The 17,944-nt window shown below is 40.3% G+C and overlaps 1 pseudogene; it reads right to left on the bottom strand.

Annotated features, from left to right (window-relative positions):
- Positions 1-7,344: 7,344 nt before the first annotated feature.
- Positions 7,345-17,617, bottom strand: LOC140500616 (fructose-bisphosphate aldolase A pseudogene; annotated as a pseudogene).
- Positions 17,618-17,944: the final 327 nt, after the last annotated feature.

The raw sequence follows: 17,944 nt of genomic DNA, 5'->3' as shown, positions 1-17,944 counted from the left end.
TGAATCTCAGTTTCTTCATCCATACAATGGAAAGAACATGATGATGGCAACTGTCTCGAGGCTGTTGTGAGATCAGATGAGAAGAGTTGTGTAAGAGCTTTGCAAACCTTAAAGCATTATATCACAGTGCTTGGTACATAGGTGCTTAAGATTTATTGATTGAAATCCTATTTAACTACCCCTTTTACTGCTCTCTATTTTCCTTTCCTGGCCTCCTTCACTTTATCATCATTTTCCCTCTAGCTCTTCCTTTTTCCTCTTTTCATTCTTCCCTCTTAGTCTTTCTTATTTTTTCCTCACTCTCTTCTCTTGTTTTTTGCTTCCTCCCTCCCCTCTTCTATCTTCCTCCTTTACTACTTTTTCTGCTTGTGCTCCCTTGAACATTTTCTTTTGAACATTCCCCTTCTTCATTTTCTTCCTCTTTCTCTCTCTTCTCCTCTTCCTTGTTTTCTCTCCTCCTTTTTTAAGATGGTATCATTTCTGATCTAAGAGTATGAATTCCATGTAAAGAGGATAAACACCTTTAAATCCAATTGCTACAGTATCTAGATTAAAGACCACAAGCTTCCAACATTTCTGAAACATTTGAAATGATTTGGGTTTGCCAGTCTTTATTGTATACTTGTGTGAATTGTATGTTCCCCCAATTTGCCCACTTGGGTCTGGATCCCTAAAGTTCTGGATTACATGTTTCCAAGAAAGTGAGCATACCTAGGTGGGTACCTACGTGTCTATGGGAAACAAGAAGAAAGCAGAGGATAGTCAAAATGACTTTCTTCTCTGTAAGTTCTTATACGTTGAACTAAAACATCTTTCCATTGATCCATCACTCTTCTTTTGATGGGACCTAAAAATCATTTTAGAAAGCTGCTTACAATTTTTGTTTGGGCCTAAAGAAAGAAGGATCACTTATTCATCTCCACCCCTCCCTACCAAAGACCACCCTCAGTGAGGATACACAGTGCAGATAGTTTTTCTTTTCTCCAAGTTTAACAGCTAGGAAAGAGAAAAGTGCCTTCACAACTCCACAATTTTTTGGTAAGTTCCCTATGGATAGGGAGTAAGCCCTAATACTGTATTGTTTTATTAACCTCCTTCTCAGCATAGGCCTAAATGATTTCCCTGAAGGATGGGACTGACTATGCCATCCTATATTCAGTTGACTCCAGTAGCTCCCCATTATCTCTAGGATCAAATATAAACTGTCATTTCAAGCTGGCCCCTTACTGTCTTTCTGCTCTACTTATAAATAATTCCCCTGCCATGTTCTATAGGGTTCAGTCATACTGGCTTACCTGTTCCTCATACAGGACATTCCATCTCCCATCTGCAGGTTTTTGCAATAGCTGTCTCCCATGCCTGGAGTACTCTCCCTTCAAACCTTTGCCTTCTTGCATCATTGGTTTTCTTCAAGACTCAAATCAAGCACCATCTACCAAAGGAGGCCTTTCCTGATTCCTACAAATTCAAGAGCCTTCCCTCCAAGGTTACTTTGTTTTTTATTTGTACATGTCTTATCCATATCCATAAACCTCCATATTGTCTTTCCCATTACTCTGTGCCTTCTTTGAAGGCAATGTCTCTTTTTTCTTTTTTTTGTCTTTTTAATCCCACACGTAGGGCACAGAGACAGGCACATACTGCATTTTTTTAAAAATGCAATTAATTGATTGATGGAACAACACTGTGGGTCTGCCACGAGTTGGTCCACAGAAAGTAGCCAACAAATGCTACCTATCTCCCTAAACTTCCAAGACTATTTTCTCTTTTGTCTGTGTGTTTTAAAGTCAGATACAACCAGGCATCAAGTACATGGAGAAAACACTATCTTTGAGTTGCATAATACAAATGTGATATTATTGTCCTCAGTCTGAGTTTTTCTTCTTGATCATCACTTGACTAGGAATGCAAAAATCTGCTTGCAAACACTGCATCTCATCCATTAGGCAGACACCCTCACTCACTTCAACCAAGCCTGATAGCATGTGTGAGTTTCATTCTATTTGTTTGCCTACTGTAATTATGCCTGTTGCCCCCTTGACCTGTAGGGAAAGCTTGCCCCTAGTTGGGCTCACTGCTGGGTGCCAGTTTTCTCAGGCTTCTGCTGGGTTTGCATCTGATGCCCTCAGTGGGCATGGACAATATGTCATCCAAGTCAGGAGAGATTGCAGAAAAAACCAAAGGAAATCAATGGTGATGCTGGGAGCTATACGCCTGGAAATATTTCTCCCAAAGAACAGGAGATTTAGTAGGGGCATGATCTCTGTCTTCAAGAGCCTAAAGGGCTGTCATGGCGAAGAGGAAATACGTTTGTTCTGTGCTCCTCCAGGGAGGGAGAAGACAGATTTCAGTTGAATGCTAGGAAGAACTTCCTAGCAATCAGAGGTGTCCAAAAGTGGCACAGACTGACTCAGGAGATAATGAGTGCCCTGTCCATGGAGGTCTTCAATCAGGTACTCTAAAAATAGCTAACATTTATAGAACCCTTTAAAGTTTGCAAAACACTGTATTTATATTGTCCCATTTTTTGTGCTCCCAGTAATAGCTTCTTGGTACTATTTTTATTCCCATTTTATAGCTGAGGAAACTGAGGTAGACAAAGACCAAGTGACTAGAATGGCATCACACATCTAGTCATGTCTGAAGTAGAATTTGATTCAGGTATTTCTGACTTTGAGTCCTACACTGTATTCATGATGCCACCTAATTGCCTCCAGATAGCTCCTTGTTGAAAATGCAGTGGAATTCTTTATCTGCGTAGAGATAGGTTTAAAAGATCCTTGAGGTCGTTCTCACACCTAAGTCTATGTTTCTATGAGTACCCCCAAATCTAGGACACATCACAATGACATTCCCCAGATGGAAGGTTGCTATCCCACTCGTAAGTGAATGGGAAAATAAAACGCCCTTTACAAAGTGCTTACCATATGTTTGGCCAAGGAATGCAAAAAGTAAGACAGTCCCCATCCTCAAGGAGCTTGCATTCTAACAGGGAAGACAATGGGAGTGGAGGCCAGAGAGGGGAGGTTTTCATCAGTTAAATCACAGGAATACGGAGTAGAATCATTTGATCAATTGATCAACAGATCCCTTTCAAGAGTTGTGGTATTGACTTGATTCTCATTCCCAGAGCTAGAGATGGACACTGAGTAGTGGAAGGGTGTAGTAGGGAAAGAATAGGATGGATGGCATGACATGAAGATGGCTAGGGAGCAGCTAGTGAGTTTGAGATTGGTCTAAATATGGTCAACTCTCACCAATCAGAAGCCAAGGAGTATCATCATTGAAGGGCAAGGGAGCAGTTGACATTATTTTCAAGTAATTATCCTACCAGTTTAAAATAAGAGGTGACACTGTGCTATGCTATTTAACACCTTGGAGCTTTTACAACCCTTTTGCCTTTGGACAAATTACTATAGCCAGCTGAGAGGAAAAAGACTTGGATAAGCTTCCAGCATGTAGGGAATGGTATGGTGACTGCTGTATAGGCTGCATTGTTCTGTCCCTTCCATGGATTTCATGCTTTCAGTTTCCTAAGAGAGTGGTAGTAGATTGCAGAACAGGAAGGCTTTGTGGAAAAAAGTCATTGTAGAATGTCTGTCTCACTCATTTCCACTTTAATACATGGGAAGAGGGGAAGGGGAGATAGACTCTGATTGAAAATCCTAGCTCTATCACTTATGATTTTTTTCAATAGAATTTTTTTTCCTTTGGTTCTCTAATAGACCAGTTATTCTCCCCTCTCCTCACTCCATGTCCATCCATAGAGGTTAGGCTAGTTCTTTTCCTAAAAGCCAAGGAAATTGTCCTGATTAACTCCAGGGGACTAAGACTCAAACCATGTAGGAAATGATATAGCTTCCTGGTGGTCTCAGACCCTATTAAAGTGGCTTCTTGTTCACTTAAAAGCACAAAAGACCCATTTGCTTAGAGTTGAGGCCCTGTAGATATACCAGTTGTCAAGGAGTCTCACCCTGTCTTGCTGTCCAAATGATCAACTGAAGGTGAGTACACTATCCTTTCTGTTCGTCTAAGGAAATCTTTCATTAACTGGTGAATGAGATAAGAATGTCTCATTCCATTCCCAAACTGGATCTAAGCTGTCAAGTTACCTGAACCAGGTCCATCCACCAAAGAGCCTCAGTGTCCTCATATGTAGGTTGAACTAGATCAGAGTTGTCAAACACACATGGGGCCCATACTACCAAGAACAGCCTGAATCAGGTTAAACTGTAATTAGGAACTATTTAGCAAAATACATAAAATACAGTGGAACACAGAGAATGCTAATATGTAGTTTTCTAATCAACAACATCCTTGTGTATGGTTTAAAGATCCTGCTTTTCTTTTTTAGGTTGACACCAATATTCTAGATGATCCCTAAGCTTAAACCTCCTTAGTTTAACATTTTGTGATTGTGAGTTACTCTGATTTTATTTGTTCAACATGAAGGCCAGGAAGAAAGCTCATAGGAACTAGTTCTGCAGTAGGAAGACAATTAAATTTAGAGTCTGAAGAACAGCCTTGGTTTGAATCCCAGGTCTGTGATCTGTTTGTGCCGGTTGCTCAACCCACTTGATTCCTATTTCTTTGTGGCATTAATGATATCATTAACCGATAACTGATATCATTGATCACAAAATTTTGATTTCTTAGTATTCTCACCACCACCACCCTTAATGCAACACCTGGCATAAGTGGAATGTTTGATTAGTGCTTGGTGATCAACTGTTTGGATCACAGATTTAGAGTTGAAAGAATTCTCAGAATCCTTCTTGTCCAATCTTGTTTTCACAGATGAGGAAACCAAAACCCAGAGATGGTCAGTGACTTGTCTGAGGTCATATATGTACTGTGACATGATATCATATCACAGGATATCATAAATTTAGAAGTGGAAGGAATCTCAGACGCCAAGTACAACCCTCTAACTTTGCAAGTGAGAAAACTGAGGTATTAAGAGATATTAAGTATCTTGTCCAGGGTCACCGGAATAGTATCTGATGTACAAAGGTCAGGATTTGAACCCATGTTCTCTGACTTCAGCACCAGTGATCATCATTGTTCTATGCCTGTGAAACCTAGACAGGCTCCCAGTGCCATGCCAGAAAATTGAACCCCTTTCATTTGAATTGTCTTAGGAAGATTCTGAAGATTACCTGGCAAGATAAGGTACCAGGCACTGAGATCTCTTAAGTTGAACTGCCAAGCTTTCAAACTCTACTACAGAGAACACAACTCAAATGGGTTGGTCACATAGGCCAGATACCAAACATGCATTTTACATAAAACACTATTTTACAGAAAACTCACAAAAGACAAGTGCTTGCACAGAGGTCAGAAGAAGTGGCACTAGAACACTCTCAAGGTCTTGGTGAAGAACTTTAGAATCTATTGCGAGGTATAGGAGACACTGGTGCACAACTACCCAACATGGTGTGCCTACATCAAAGAAAGTACTATGCTCTAGGAGCAAAGTAGAATTGCAGTAGCACAATGGAAACATGAGATGTGGAAATTTATAGACATCTCCATCCCAAATGTTCAAATGGCCTATTTGTGCCTGATCTATGGGTAGAGCCTTCTGAGCTCCTATTGGATTGATTAACCACAGTCAAACACAACGTACTTTGACCTCAACATCATAATGTCATTGGTCCTCTTCAAGTATAAAGGATGAACATCTAAGAATTGGACACTTTATAATTGTAAAGCACTTTATCAGTGTCAGCGATTATGATGATGATGGGGACATGGTCATTCAGATTCTGTCTACACTTTATAACTGAAGTAGAATTCTTTCCTAATTTCTTTACAGTATATCTTAGGGAAACCTCAAACATTACAGACTGACTCTTTGTTATAACTTCTTGAGACTTTAGTTTCAAAGAAGAAAAACAAAAAATTAAAAGATGACCTTTCTTTTTTCCACAAACCCTGTCTGTTCTGCAATCCACTGCTGCTGTCTTAGGAAACAGAAAGCAAGATACCCATGGAAGGGACAGAGCTATGTAAACCACACAGCAGCCACCGTACCATTCCCCACGTGTCGGAAGATTCCTCAAGTCTTTTTCCCCTCAGCCTGCTGTAGTGACTTGTCCAAAGGCAAACAAACAAACCAATGAATAAATAGAAGTAATTAAATAAAAATAAATAGATAAAGAAAATAAATAAAAAATTTAAAAGAATAACCCAAATAAAATAAAAATATAATATATATTCACACATTTATATTTGCAAAATATCTCATATACATTTTTATATACATATATATACATACACATATATATGTATATAAAATATTCTGTAGCCCTGGACAAATCACTTAACCTTGTTTGCCTTAACTTCCTCATCTGTAAAATTAACTTGAAAAGACAAGGGCAAACCACTTCAGTATCTTTGCCAAGAAAACCCCAAATGGGGTCACAAACAGTTGGACACAGCTGAAACTACTGGACAGCAATACAAAATCTAGGAATCTGACTTTTAATACATAACCAGAGTTGAGAAACCCAAAGGAACATGCTATGGCTACAAGAATATGTTTCCTTTTCCACCTCTTTTCAATAACTTCTATGCCAAGAGATAAGGAGGTGTGCTTCATTAGGAATCTTCCGAATCTACCATTGATTATAGCCTTGATCAAACTTCTAAAATCTTCTAAAATTGTTCTCCTTTACCGTGCTGTTGTATACATTTCTTCTCCCTTTACTCCATATCATCCCATACATATTTTTCCAGTTTTCTCTGAATCTATTGTTTGTTATAGTAAATAGTGATCATGATATCTACATACCTTAATTTGTTTACACACACACATACACACCCTGTCTGGTATCTACATTGTTCCCTACCACATGGTAAGCAGAGGCAAAATACTACAATGGATGGGGAATTGTTCTAGGAACAAAGATCTGAGTTCAAATCCTATTTCTAAATCTACATCACTGGTTGTGTGACCCATAGGCAAGTATCATAACCTCTCAGTGCTATAGGTAACTCTCGAGGACTATAAGCTGCAGACAAGATTACATACATAAACAAAGGTAGTTTTCTTTTCCAGGGGTTCCTTATCCTGATGGCATCCAACATTTAGTCCTTATTCTAATTTTGCCATATTTACAAATGCTGCATTAAGTCTTTTGTATATTCAACAGCTTATTCTTTCCAGACCCACTCCTACTTGCATTAGGTTAGGTTCCCAGAGGGTGAGGTCACAGCTTTCTTCAGGGTCCTAGATATAACCTGAAAGGACTGAGGTTTCTAGTGTCATCAGTCATATGTACCTACTAGTATATTACTCATTAAAATGAGTCATGCAAATTTAAATTAACTGTGTTTTTCTTGTTAAGTAGTTGTTTATTGGAAAAAGCGGGCTGAGGAGGGGTCGCTAGATTCACCAGAGAGCAACAATACCGCACAAATGAGGGGTGATGGGAGAGGTCAGCACAAAGCTCTGTGATCTCAGCCTCTTCCTGGACTGTGAGGGATGGCCTGGAGTGTTAGGGCATACCCAGCTGGAAGGCCTTGACTTAAGTTAGTAGGCATGGTTAGAGATAAAGAGAGACTCGCTGGCTGCAGCTCCTGTCTTTCCACTTGGAGTATACTTGCCTTGAGCAGCTTGGCTATTGGCCGTGGCCCACTTAATATATTCCTCTTGGGCAGCCTTGACATTTTCCTTCTTTCCACCCCAGGTCTTGAGAGCAGATGCCTGCAGGGCTCGGCCATAAAAGAAGGTCAGGGCCCATGGCTTGTGCAAGGGGTAGGTATTGATGGCATTGAGTTTGATGGAGGCATCCTCTTCCCTCTGACCCTCAGAGAGGAAGGTGATACCAGTGACTGCAGGAGGCACAGTCTGGCAAAGGGCAGTTGCAGTTGCCATTGCAATCTCCTCATGTGAATATTTCTGGGTACAGGCATGGCCAGGGGTGACCATGTTAGGCTTCAGCAAGGTCCCTTCCACACAGATATGGTGGTCACTCAGAGCTTTGTAGACAGCAGCAGGACCTTCTCAGTGACATATTGACAACACTTCAGATCACGTTCTCCATGAGGGAAGATCTCTGGCTCCATGATGGGGACAATGCCATTCTGCTGGCAAATGCTAGCATATCAGGCCAGCACATTGGTATTCTCCATGAAGGCAAGTGAGGATTACCCCTAATCTTCAGTACACAATGCCACTTGGCAAAATCAGCTCCATCCTTCTTATACTGGGTACAGAGCTCACTCAGCTCATCCAGACCTTGGGTGGTAGTCTCACCATTGGTCCCTTCTAGAGGCACTATACCTTTGTCCACCTTGATGCCCACAATGTCACCCTTATCCTTTATGACTTTGGGGAAGGGATGACCATCATCAGTTTTCTGGTAGAGTGTCTGATGGAAAAGGATAACACCTCCAATGCAGGAGTTCATTCGATCATCTGCTATCAGAAGCAACTGCCTATAGAGGTGCCGATTTTCCTCTGTGTTCTCAGTTCCAATGGACTGTAGCCACTTTGCAATGCTACCAGTGGACTCATCTGCTGCCAAGATTTCCTTGCCCAGAGCAACAATTTAGAGAGCTATATCAAAAGTTCTTTCTTTTGCTCTGGTGTCAATGCTGGGTATTGGTGAGGAATGTTTTCTTTGGCAGTGCTGGTAGTTTCCTGGCTTCCAGGAGCAAGGCTGCAGGCCTTGGTGTTGGGTTTACTGGCAGAAAGCAGACCTTTTATGGTCGAGAACAAAACTTCTGCTAAATTAACTTTTAAAAAGGCTATTTACTAAGGTGGTATGGTAAGAACAGTTGGTACAAAACCTTTCCCTAAAACACACCCTCTCACAAGTGCACACAGATGCATGGAAGAGTGCTCTCTAAGTATAAAGTAGACCTTTAATGAATCATAGATGTGAATACCATGTGTGGCCAAAGGATAAACACACAACTCATGATAACTGGATGTCCTTTCTTGAGTCCATTTTGCAAGGGATCACGATCCTTGAAGCTATTTCATTTCTTGTAGGCTATCTCTATCCCCATTGATCTATGTTTGTTCTCAACGAGCCCTTGGCATATCTCTACTTCTGGCTGGATGTATTGCTTCCTATTGGTTCAATACCTCCACGATATAGTCAGTTGGGTGGGGGAGGAGCATAAAACACTATCTAAACTCATTGCCTCCTTTATCAGTCTCTGGTACAGAAAGATTCTGCCTCCTCAAAGTACTCCTGGGCCCAGTTCTCTACTGGTTGATTGACTCACTGCTGACATGAGTAACTGCTGAAATTCCTGTATTATCTAAAATCCCTCAGAGGCATGGTTAGCTTGTTTGCTTAGTCAATCACACTAAGTCCCTTACTGACCCAATCAAAGAGATTCATACCTCATAAAGAGATCCCAGGGTATAGCCTGTTCATCACAGCCTCACACTGATTACATTACATTAATTGAGGTGGGAATGTGAAAAACCATCCTCTACATACAAATTGGTCCTTTTCCCTGTCTTTGACATCTGGGGTACATGCCAAATAGTAGTATTGCTGGGTCAAATGATATGCACAATTGCCAGACTTTTTGGGATAATGCCAAATTGTTTTCCAGAATGGTTGGACCAATTCCCAGTTCCAATAACAGTGCATTAGTGTGCCTGTCCTCCCACAATCTTGCCAACAATTACCATTTTCCTCCTTTGTCCTTATTACCAGTTTGATAGGTGGAACTTCAGAATTGTTTTAATTTGCATATCTCTTATTGTAAGCAATTTGGAGTATTTTTATATGTTGTTGGTGGCTTGCATTTCTTTTGGAAACCATTCATATCCTGTAACTATCTGTTATGGTTATTAATTATTCTATGCACCCTATTTCATTTAATTGAATCTCCTATGGAGAACTTAAGAAACAGCATAGGCAAGAATTGCACAAGATGAGAGGGTATAGATCTGCATGGGCAGAGGGAACAACTATGTCAACCATGTTCCAGATACAGTCAAGTCTTGAAATCTGTCATTAAAAAAGCAGAGAATAGTATGATGTCCTTTAGGAAGATTTTATACTAAATGGTAAAACTTGAAATAATGTTGGCCAAAGATTCCTGGATTTTGCTGTTTAAGAGACATTAAAATTTGTCCAATTGAATGCCTTCATTTAACAAATTAATTAAAAAGTAGGGAAAGTGAGACCCATGTCTATGGTCATGCAGTTAGTAGGTAAAAGATGCAGATTTGGACCCAGTTCCTTTCATTATAAGGCTAGTTCCAGTGTGCCTAAAAGACAAGACACTACCTCTCTGGGAAATATAAGTATCTGAAACAACTAGGATTCTGGGATTTGGTGAGCAAAAAAAAGTTTGATAAGATACTATTAAGTTTTATTCTGAGGAAATATATAAACTCTTCAGTTTCAGCTCTGTCCTCTTTCTTCCCATTGGGTATAGTGGTGAAAATTGTCAGCAGCTGAGATCAATATATCAGTTTCTTCTCTCTAAGCTGTCTAGGAGCTTCTCTTATCAAAGTACTTCAAACAGGGCTGCCACATTTTTGTAGTTTTTCCTGTCACTTGACTGAGATGGAAGATGTATCTCTGGTGGAAATATGGCCTGTCTATGCAACAAAAATGCCCTTCCAAATCAGTTGCTTTTCCAGGTGGGATAGGCTCTCATAATGAGATTATAAACCCCAAGAAGTAGGGTCTAGACTTTTAGGGATCATAGGATCATACATCTCGAGATAGAAGGGACCTCAGAAACCATCTATTCCAGAGTTTCCTAACTTTTTTTTACATCATGGGTCCCTTTGACAAACTGGAAAAGCCTATGAATGTTCTCAGAATGTTTTTATGTGTATAAAATAAATGCATACGATTCCAAATAAACCAATTGTATTGATAAACAATTATCCAAATGTTTTTAAAGCAAGTTCACAGACACCAAGTAAAGAATCCTGGATCTACTCCAACCTCCTAATTTTAGAAATAAGGAAACTGAAAGTCCATGAATATGAAGTGATCCCAAGGGAAAGTAACCATGCCAATGCCTACATGAGCTAGGGAAATAACACTATATATTTAGACTTGAAAGAATGCTTAGAGGTCATCTAGTCCAATCTCTTAATTTTCCAGAATTCTACAGTATCAAATTCCCAAATGGTCAAAGAACAGTCTACTGATGTCTCCACTAGGGAAGTATCTTAAATATAAAACTCAGAATGTGTGAAGCGTATCATAAGGTATAAAGCACCTTAACACAGAAAACATAGAATATTAGAGTTAAAAGGGTACTGAGAATTTCTAATTCAACCCTTTAAAGAAGAGGAAACTGAGGTCTGAGAGCATACAAGTGATTTGCTCAAGGGCAAAAGCTAGTTAGTGACAGGAATGGCACAAAACAGATTTGAATTTTCCACTGAATCCTCTGTGAGCATTGGGAACATTTCAGCCCTTTGAATGGGAACAGCTCCCATCCAGCCATAGTGACAGATTTCTGTAGGCCCTCAACCCTAATAAGAATTTAAAGCATTTTCAAGGCAGAATTTCATTTTTTTTTAATAGTGGCACTCACAGGTACCTGGGCATTGATAGGGATCTAATCAGCCAGGATTCTTGCTCTACCACGTCAGATCCTCAATAATCAATCAATGCATATGTATTACATTCCAGACCCTGTATTATTTGCTGGGATTACAAAGAGAGAAGTGAAACTACTCCTTCGCATGAGGAAATTACATTCTACTAGAGGGATACACATGTTCACAGGTAATTAAATATAGGAAACATGCAAAAGTAATAATGCATAGTATGTGTGTGTGTATGTATATATATATATATATATATATATATATATGCATATACCTATGTATGTATGGAGAGAGAGAGAGAGAGAGAGAGAGAGAAATATTACACAACTGAATGGGGAGGGGCACTGGCAACTAGAGTAAGATGTGAATTCAAATCTGACCTCAGACCCTTATTTACTATGTGACCCTGAGCATGTCACAACCTCAGTCTGTCTCAACCATATCTGTCTCACCTTTTCTCAATGTAAAATGGGAAAAACAATAGCACCTACTTCACAGAATTGTTGTAAGGCTCAAATGGGGCAATATTTATAAAATACTTAGCACAGTTCCATAATAGATGGTTCCTCCTTTCCCTATAAATCTGATGCTTCAGAGGCACTGCACCTGGGAAGTACAGGGTTATAGGAAAAGCACTAGAGTAGGCATATGGACTCAGTGGTTTGAGTCCCAGTTGTCATGGCTTCTAAGCTACAGGACCTTGGGCAATTATTTTAGCTTTCCAGGTTTCAATTTCCTATTACATTTTTAAAATATAGCAAGAGAGTAATACTTTCACACAAGGTTGCTGCTAGGATGACATGAGTTCATGTAGGCAAAGTGCTAGCTAAACTATGTAAATCTGAATCATTAAAAAAATCTGCTTTAATTTCCAGTTTTATTATTGTAAAGAACCGTGGCCCAGAAGGCAGGATGACGCTCTTTCTACCTAGCTCTGAGCTCACACTGTCCAGGCTCAGTTCTTGTTGCTTCTGACCTTTACAGATGAACAGTAGCCTTTTTCTTGAACTTTTCTGGCTCATTATACCCCAACCCTGAAGCCCTGGGGAAAAAAGACTTAGGCTTGGTCCATTTCTAGGTTCTTCCCCAAAATAATTAATGTTGTTCCTGCCAGGTTTAGGAGAGTTATTTATTTCTTCTACCACAAAAGAAATACTTCAAACACAAAATACTCATAAACATGCATTGACAAACCTCTCATGCCTGTTATGCTATCCAAGGAGGTTGGTACTTAAATAATGAAATATCTTGTGATAGTGTTGAACAGGCATTTCACCGTCAACTTGGTTTGGCTTTGCAGCGTCTGAGTCATTGCCTCCCAGCTAATTAGCTTCTCATAAGCCAAGGTATGGCTTGGGTTCATTCTCCTGTTCATAGTTATTTTCTGCTCTGTGAACTTGTCTCAGATATTATCTCCTTCTGAAAAGTCAGTAACTAAACCTGAGGACATCTCCAACTCGTAAGATTGCTGCCAAGGTTAGAAACACCCACCTCATAATTCTGAGTCTGCTTTAACAGAATAGAAGAGGCTACTATAAACTATGGTTCCAGTACCAGACACATTTAGGTTTCACCAGTCACTGAAACATGTGAATGGTCATTGTTGTCATTGGGGCAAAAGGAAAATATATTCTCTCCTTCCCTCAGTGGAAGTCCAAGAGAGATGTCAAGTGTCCTGACTTGCTCAATAGACAGAAAGAGAGTAAATAAGATGGCAGAGTCACTTTTTAAGTCTTCTGAATGGACAGCTCTTCCTACTCAGTGTATAATCCTCTTTGGTGTAGCCCAGAGAAAGAAAAGGTTCTGTGCTCTATGAGCAAAGCAGATTTGAGACAGCACAAACAAAATGTAGGATGCACAAATCTCACCCCAAATATTCACACCGGCTATCTGTGCCCAATCTGTGGTAGAGTATTCTGAGCTCATATTGGTCTGATCAGCCACTGTCGGACACACTGAAACTCCACTTTATCATGGTGATGTCATTTTGGTCCTCTTCGAGAACAAAGGACAACAGCCAACCAAGCACAGAGATAACTCCTCAGTTGGGAGTTTCTGTTGTCTAAACCCTTCAGCAAAAGGCTAGGACACATGTATTATCAGAAGTGGTCAAGGAGCTAAGCTCAGCTTGATTCATGCTTCAGAAGATGACTCTTCCAGGCCCATGCCCAACTGTGCTCCATGAGAGGTGCTCCAATACAATCTTTGGGTAATTATTTTTACATTTGTTTTGCCACTGATGTGAATCATCTCTAGATTGGGGCTCAACTCAAAATTGAACCATTCATACTTTCTCATAGTCATATCATTACTTTTTATTTTACATCTATTACCTTTTTTGAAAAAAATGCTGATTTCATATGTTGTATCTATAGCAAAGTTCACACAGATTTTTTAAAAAGTTTTTTTGATGTCTTTTTTATATCAGAGTCATTTCCTGATATGGTATCTCCCCTGAGCCCCATCCTAAAGAACGCTATAATGGAGAAAAGACAAAAAGAGCTGAATAAAATAGAACACATGAAATTTTGTGCCACATTCCATAGCTATCAGCTCTCTACCAAGAAGAGAAACATTATGTTCTGTCCTCTGTCCTCCAAGACCAATACTGCTCATCAGATTTAAACAGTTAAACTGTTTGGATGCTTGTCATTTTGGGGTTTTTTACATTACTGTATATACATATATGCTAAAGGCCTTCCTAATCCACTCAGCCTCCAGCCACTGTTTGCTCTAGAGCCAGGTGCGCTCCGCGCATAACAAAGAAGGGGAGATGTTGGGATTGGAAGTTCAAATCCGTGTGGACGGTCTTGGGCGGGTAAAAGTGGGACTTCTAAATCTTAGAGTCTTACGAGGCCCTCCATGAACAGCGGGGATTCGAGAAGGTCAGACTGAGCTAGCTCGGCTAGCTCGGGTATTTCCACCTCTCCCCGGGAGATACGTGATGGGTGGAGTCTCCCTGCCCTCGAGGTCGTCCCGGATCTGGGCACACTATTGTTATCTAACAGCACGGTATTCAGATGCAAACTGTGTGGCTGAAGGTTAAGTAGGATTGAGGAAGCCTGAAAGCTCTCTTAGCACGTGAGGAGCCAAGAGGACAGTAGGCTCCGCTTCTCTTCTTTCCTCTCTCCCCTCCCCCTCTCTCCCCGCTTGTACTTCTACTTCCAATCCCTTAAGATCTTAGCCTCCTTAGGAAATCTCCCCCTCTTCCTCCTAAGGAAGACCCCCCTGCACTTGTAACTAGACCCTGAAATAAAGCTCAACCCTTGTTCGACTCTGGAACATCCTTTCTCTCATATGAGCATCCGGTTTTGGCCAACCGAAGACCTCGGAGGTGAGGTAAGAAGACTCGGGTAGCCCACACAGGCCTCTAGGCCTGGCACATATATATATATATATATATATATATATATATATATATATATATATATATATACGATATATATATGTAATATACTGTACTTTCTGTGTGACTGTGGATAAGTCACTTAATTTCTTAGTGCTCTAGACAACTCTTTAAGACTATAAGTAACAAACAAGGGGACAACCGGCATTGGTAGAAGCTTTCTCATCTAACAGTTCCCTATATCAATGAATGCAGTCCATCCTGTAATCTCTGTATATATCGTTCTCTTGATTTTGTTTTCTTTTGTCTGTATCAGTTCATACAGTTCTTTCCATGTTTCTCTGAATTCTTCATGCCCATAATTTCTTATGACATAATAACAATCCATTATATTAATGTACCACAATTTATCTAGCTATTCCCTACTTGCAAGACACCCACTTTATTTCCAGTTGTGCATGTGTTTAATTGCTACAACAGAAATTTTCTCAGATTTGTAGCCACTAAAACTCTAAGAATTAATTCACCAGTTTACTCAGAAATTTTCCTAGCCTGTCTTTACTTCTCCCTTTGATTCTTCTCCCTTCTTAACTCCCTCCCCAGAAGTTCCAAACTTGATGAATTAATGAAATAAATATTCTTTACCGTAGGACTAACCCTACTTGTCCCAGATGTGGATGGGGGATGGTGGGAAAGACCCTGTTGAAGGATCTGTGTTTGCTATTAACTAGCTGTGTGACCCTGGACAAGTGAGACTCAGGTTCCTTGGCTATAACACAACAGGGTTGAGCTAGCTGATCTCTAAGGTCACATGCCATTCTATTTATCATTGCCTCACAGCCTCAACTATACAGAAATCTCATGAAGAAAACTTTCCTTCAAGGTCTATGCCTGTTCTACACACATGGAAGTTGTCAGGTCCCAGTCAGTAGCCTGCTGAGCAGAAGCAGCCAAGAGGGGCCATCCCCGGATCAGTCAGACCCCAGAGGAGCAGTGTTTGACTGGGCACCCAGGCCTGGCTCCCGGCTCATTATCACACAGCAGGAAAATGAATCCTGTGAAGACAGGAAGTTGACATTCTGTCTAGGGAGAGACAGCTTTCTCACAAAGAGCAAGTTTTGTTGCTATCAATCAGGTAGAAGCTCTGCTGTTTCCCTACCTACAATAACAGGAGAAAAAAATAAACTGGAGGAGATGAAAGAAGAATATATACAAAAGGACTCAGAGTAAAGTAAAAACAGACCAAGATTTGAGGAAGAACTACTTTCTCATGTACAGCAGATATACTGGGTAGGACATACAGTTGTAGGAAAACCTTAATTAGCTGCAATCTGTGATGCACAGACAGGCACAAGAGGGACCTTAGAAGGTAGACTGTAGAATTGCAGGACTAGATGGAGATTTTAAAACACAGAACATAGAATGTTAGAGATGGAAGGGATAGAACCACAGCCTGCATGCACATTGTTACCTATAGGATATTGAGAGACCCAGAGGAAGGCCTTGACTAAATGGGGTGGACTTCTTGGGGCAGATGCATGGGAGAATATGGCCAAGAGTCACATAAGATGAAAAGGCATGGATGGGTGGTGATGTGCACCACTGGAGGGAAGGCCCACATCACTCATAGATCCACTTATTACATTCTGTGTAAATGTCGTCCACTGCTCAAAATTCTTCAGTGGTTCCCTGTTGTATCCTAAGTAAAAGTCAAATTGCTTTGCCTGGTATTTGAGGAACTCTTCTGATCCTACCGTGCTCTTTCACCCTCATCTCAAATCACCCTTCTCCATGTACTCTCCATGCATTGGATTGTAAATTCCTTGAGGTCAGAGACTGTCTTTTGTATCTTTTTGCATCCCCAGTACTTATCATAGTTCTTGACCCATAATAGGTGCTTAATAAATAAGCTTAACTGAACCAAGAGCAGAGCTGATGGAGTGAATAAGGAACTGGATCTGAAGTGAGGACAAATCAGTTCAAATTCTGACCTGAATACTTGTTGAGTCTATAACTCTGGACTAGTAACTTAACCCACTCTTGGTCTCCATTTCCTCATCTGCAAAATGGTGGTGTTAGATTTAATGACTTCTAAGGTTCATTGGAGATCCAAATTCTAAAATCATATGATCCCATAAAACTATTCTTTGTACCTCATGCTTTCCATGTACTTTCCTGCCTTACACTTTTACTTATGTTATTCTATATGCCTGAAACATTCTACAAGCTTCCTTTTATATCTTGGATTCCTATTTATCCATTAAGACTTCTTGGAAGCAGAGACTTTCCTATAAAGTTTGTGAATAACTGTACCCAGATATGTTCCTGTCAGAGAGATGTGTACTAAAGGTCGGAGTGAGTCTGAGATGGCCTTTTGACAGACCTCAACAGTGAACTACTAGGATCTGGGAACATGGAGGGAATTGGGAGTTTCATATCTGTACAAAGTGCATGGCCCCTCTCCCATATTTCCAAGAGAAAACATCCTGTGCCTATCACTTAGGTAGGAATTTAAGGACTGTCCAGAGCTATTGTCAAAGACCTCTGTAAAACAAGGTAGCTTTACCAGAAGGCCTCTCTATCCCCTTCTTGCTTAAATTTGTGATCATCTACTTTGCTGGCACATTCATGTGAATAGGTCCCTACATTTTACATGAAACATGTTGGGGTAAGGTGACTCACTTTTTGGTGACATCAATTCTTTCCTCAAATGCCATCCTTGGTTCCCCTTTGCCTACAAAATACAATTCAAGCTTTCTTTCTTGAATTTAAGGCCCTCTTCAAATCTGATACCACCCTCTCTTTTCTACCTTTCTCATATGACTCCCCTCCATACAATTTATATTCCAGCCAAAATGGACTAACCATCCTCTGTCTCTCGTGCATTCCTAACACACCTTTTGCTCAGGAATGTCCTTCCACCAGTCCAAATGACTTTTTATGTTGTTTGTTGAATACCTTTCCATCCTTAAAAGACCAATTAAAAAATACCACCTTCTCCAGCCAGTCTTTCCCGGTTCTCCCTGTGAATAATAATCTTCTCC

This window comes from Notamacropus eugenii, chromosome 1 (genome assembly GCF_028372415.1).
Source record: "Notamacropus eugenii isolate mMacEug1 chromosome 1, mMacEug1.pri_v2, whole genome shotgun sequence".
In the NCBI taxonomy this organism is placed as follows: domain Eukaryota; kingdom Metazoa; phylum Chordata; class Mammalia; order Diprotodontia; family Macropodidae; genus Notamacropus; species Notamacropus eugenii.
The sequence above is the reverse complement of the archived record's forward strand: the minus strand, read 5'-3'. Positions and strand labels throughout refer to the sequence as shown.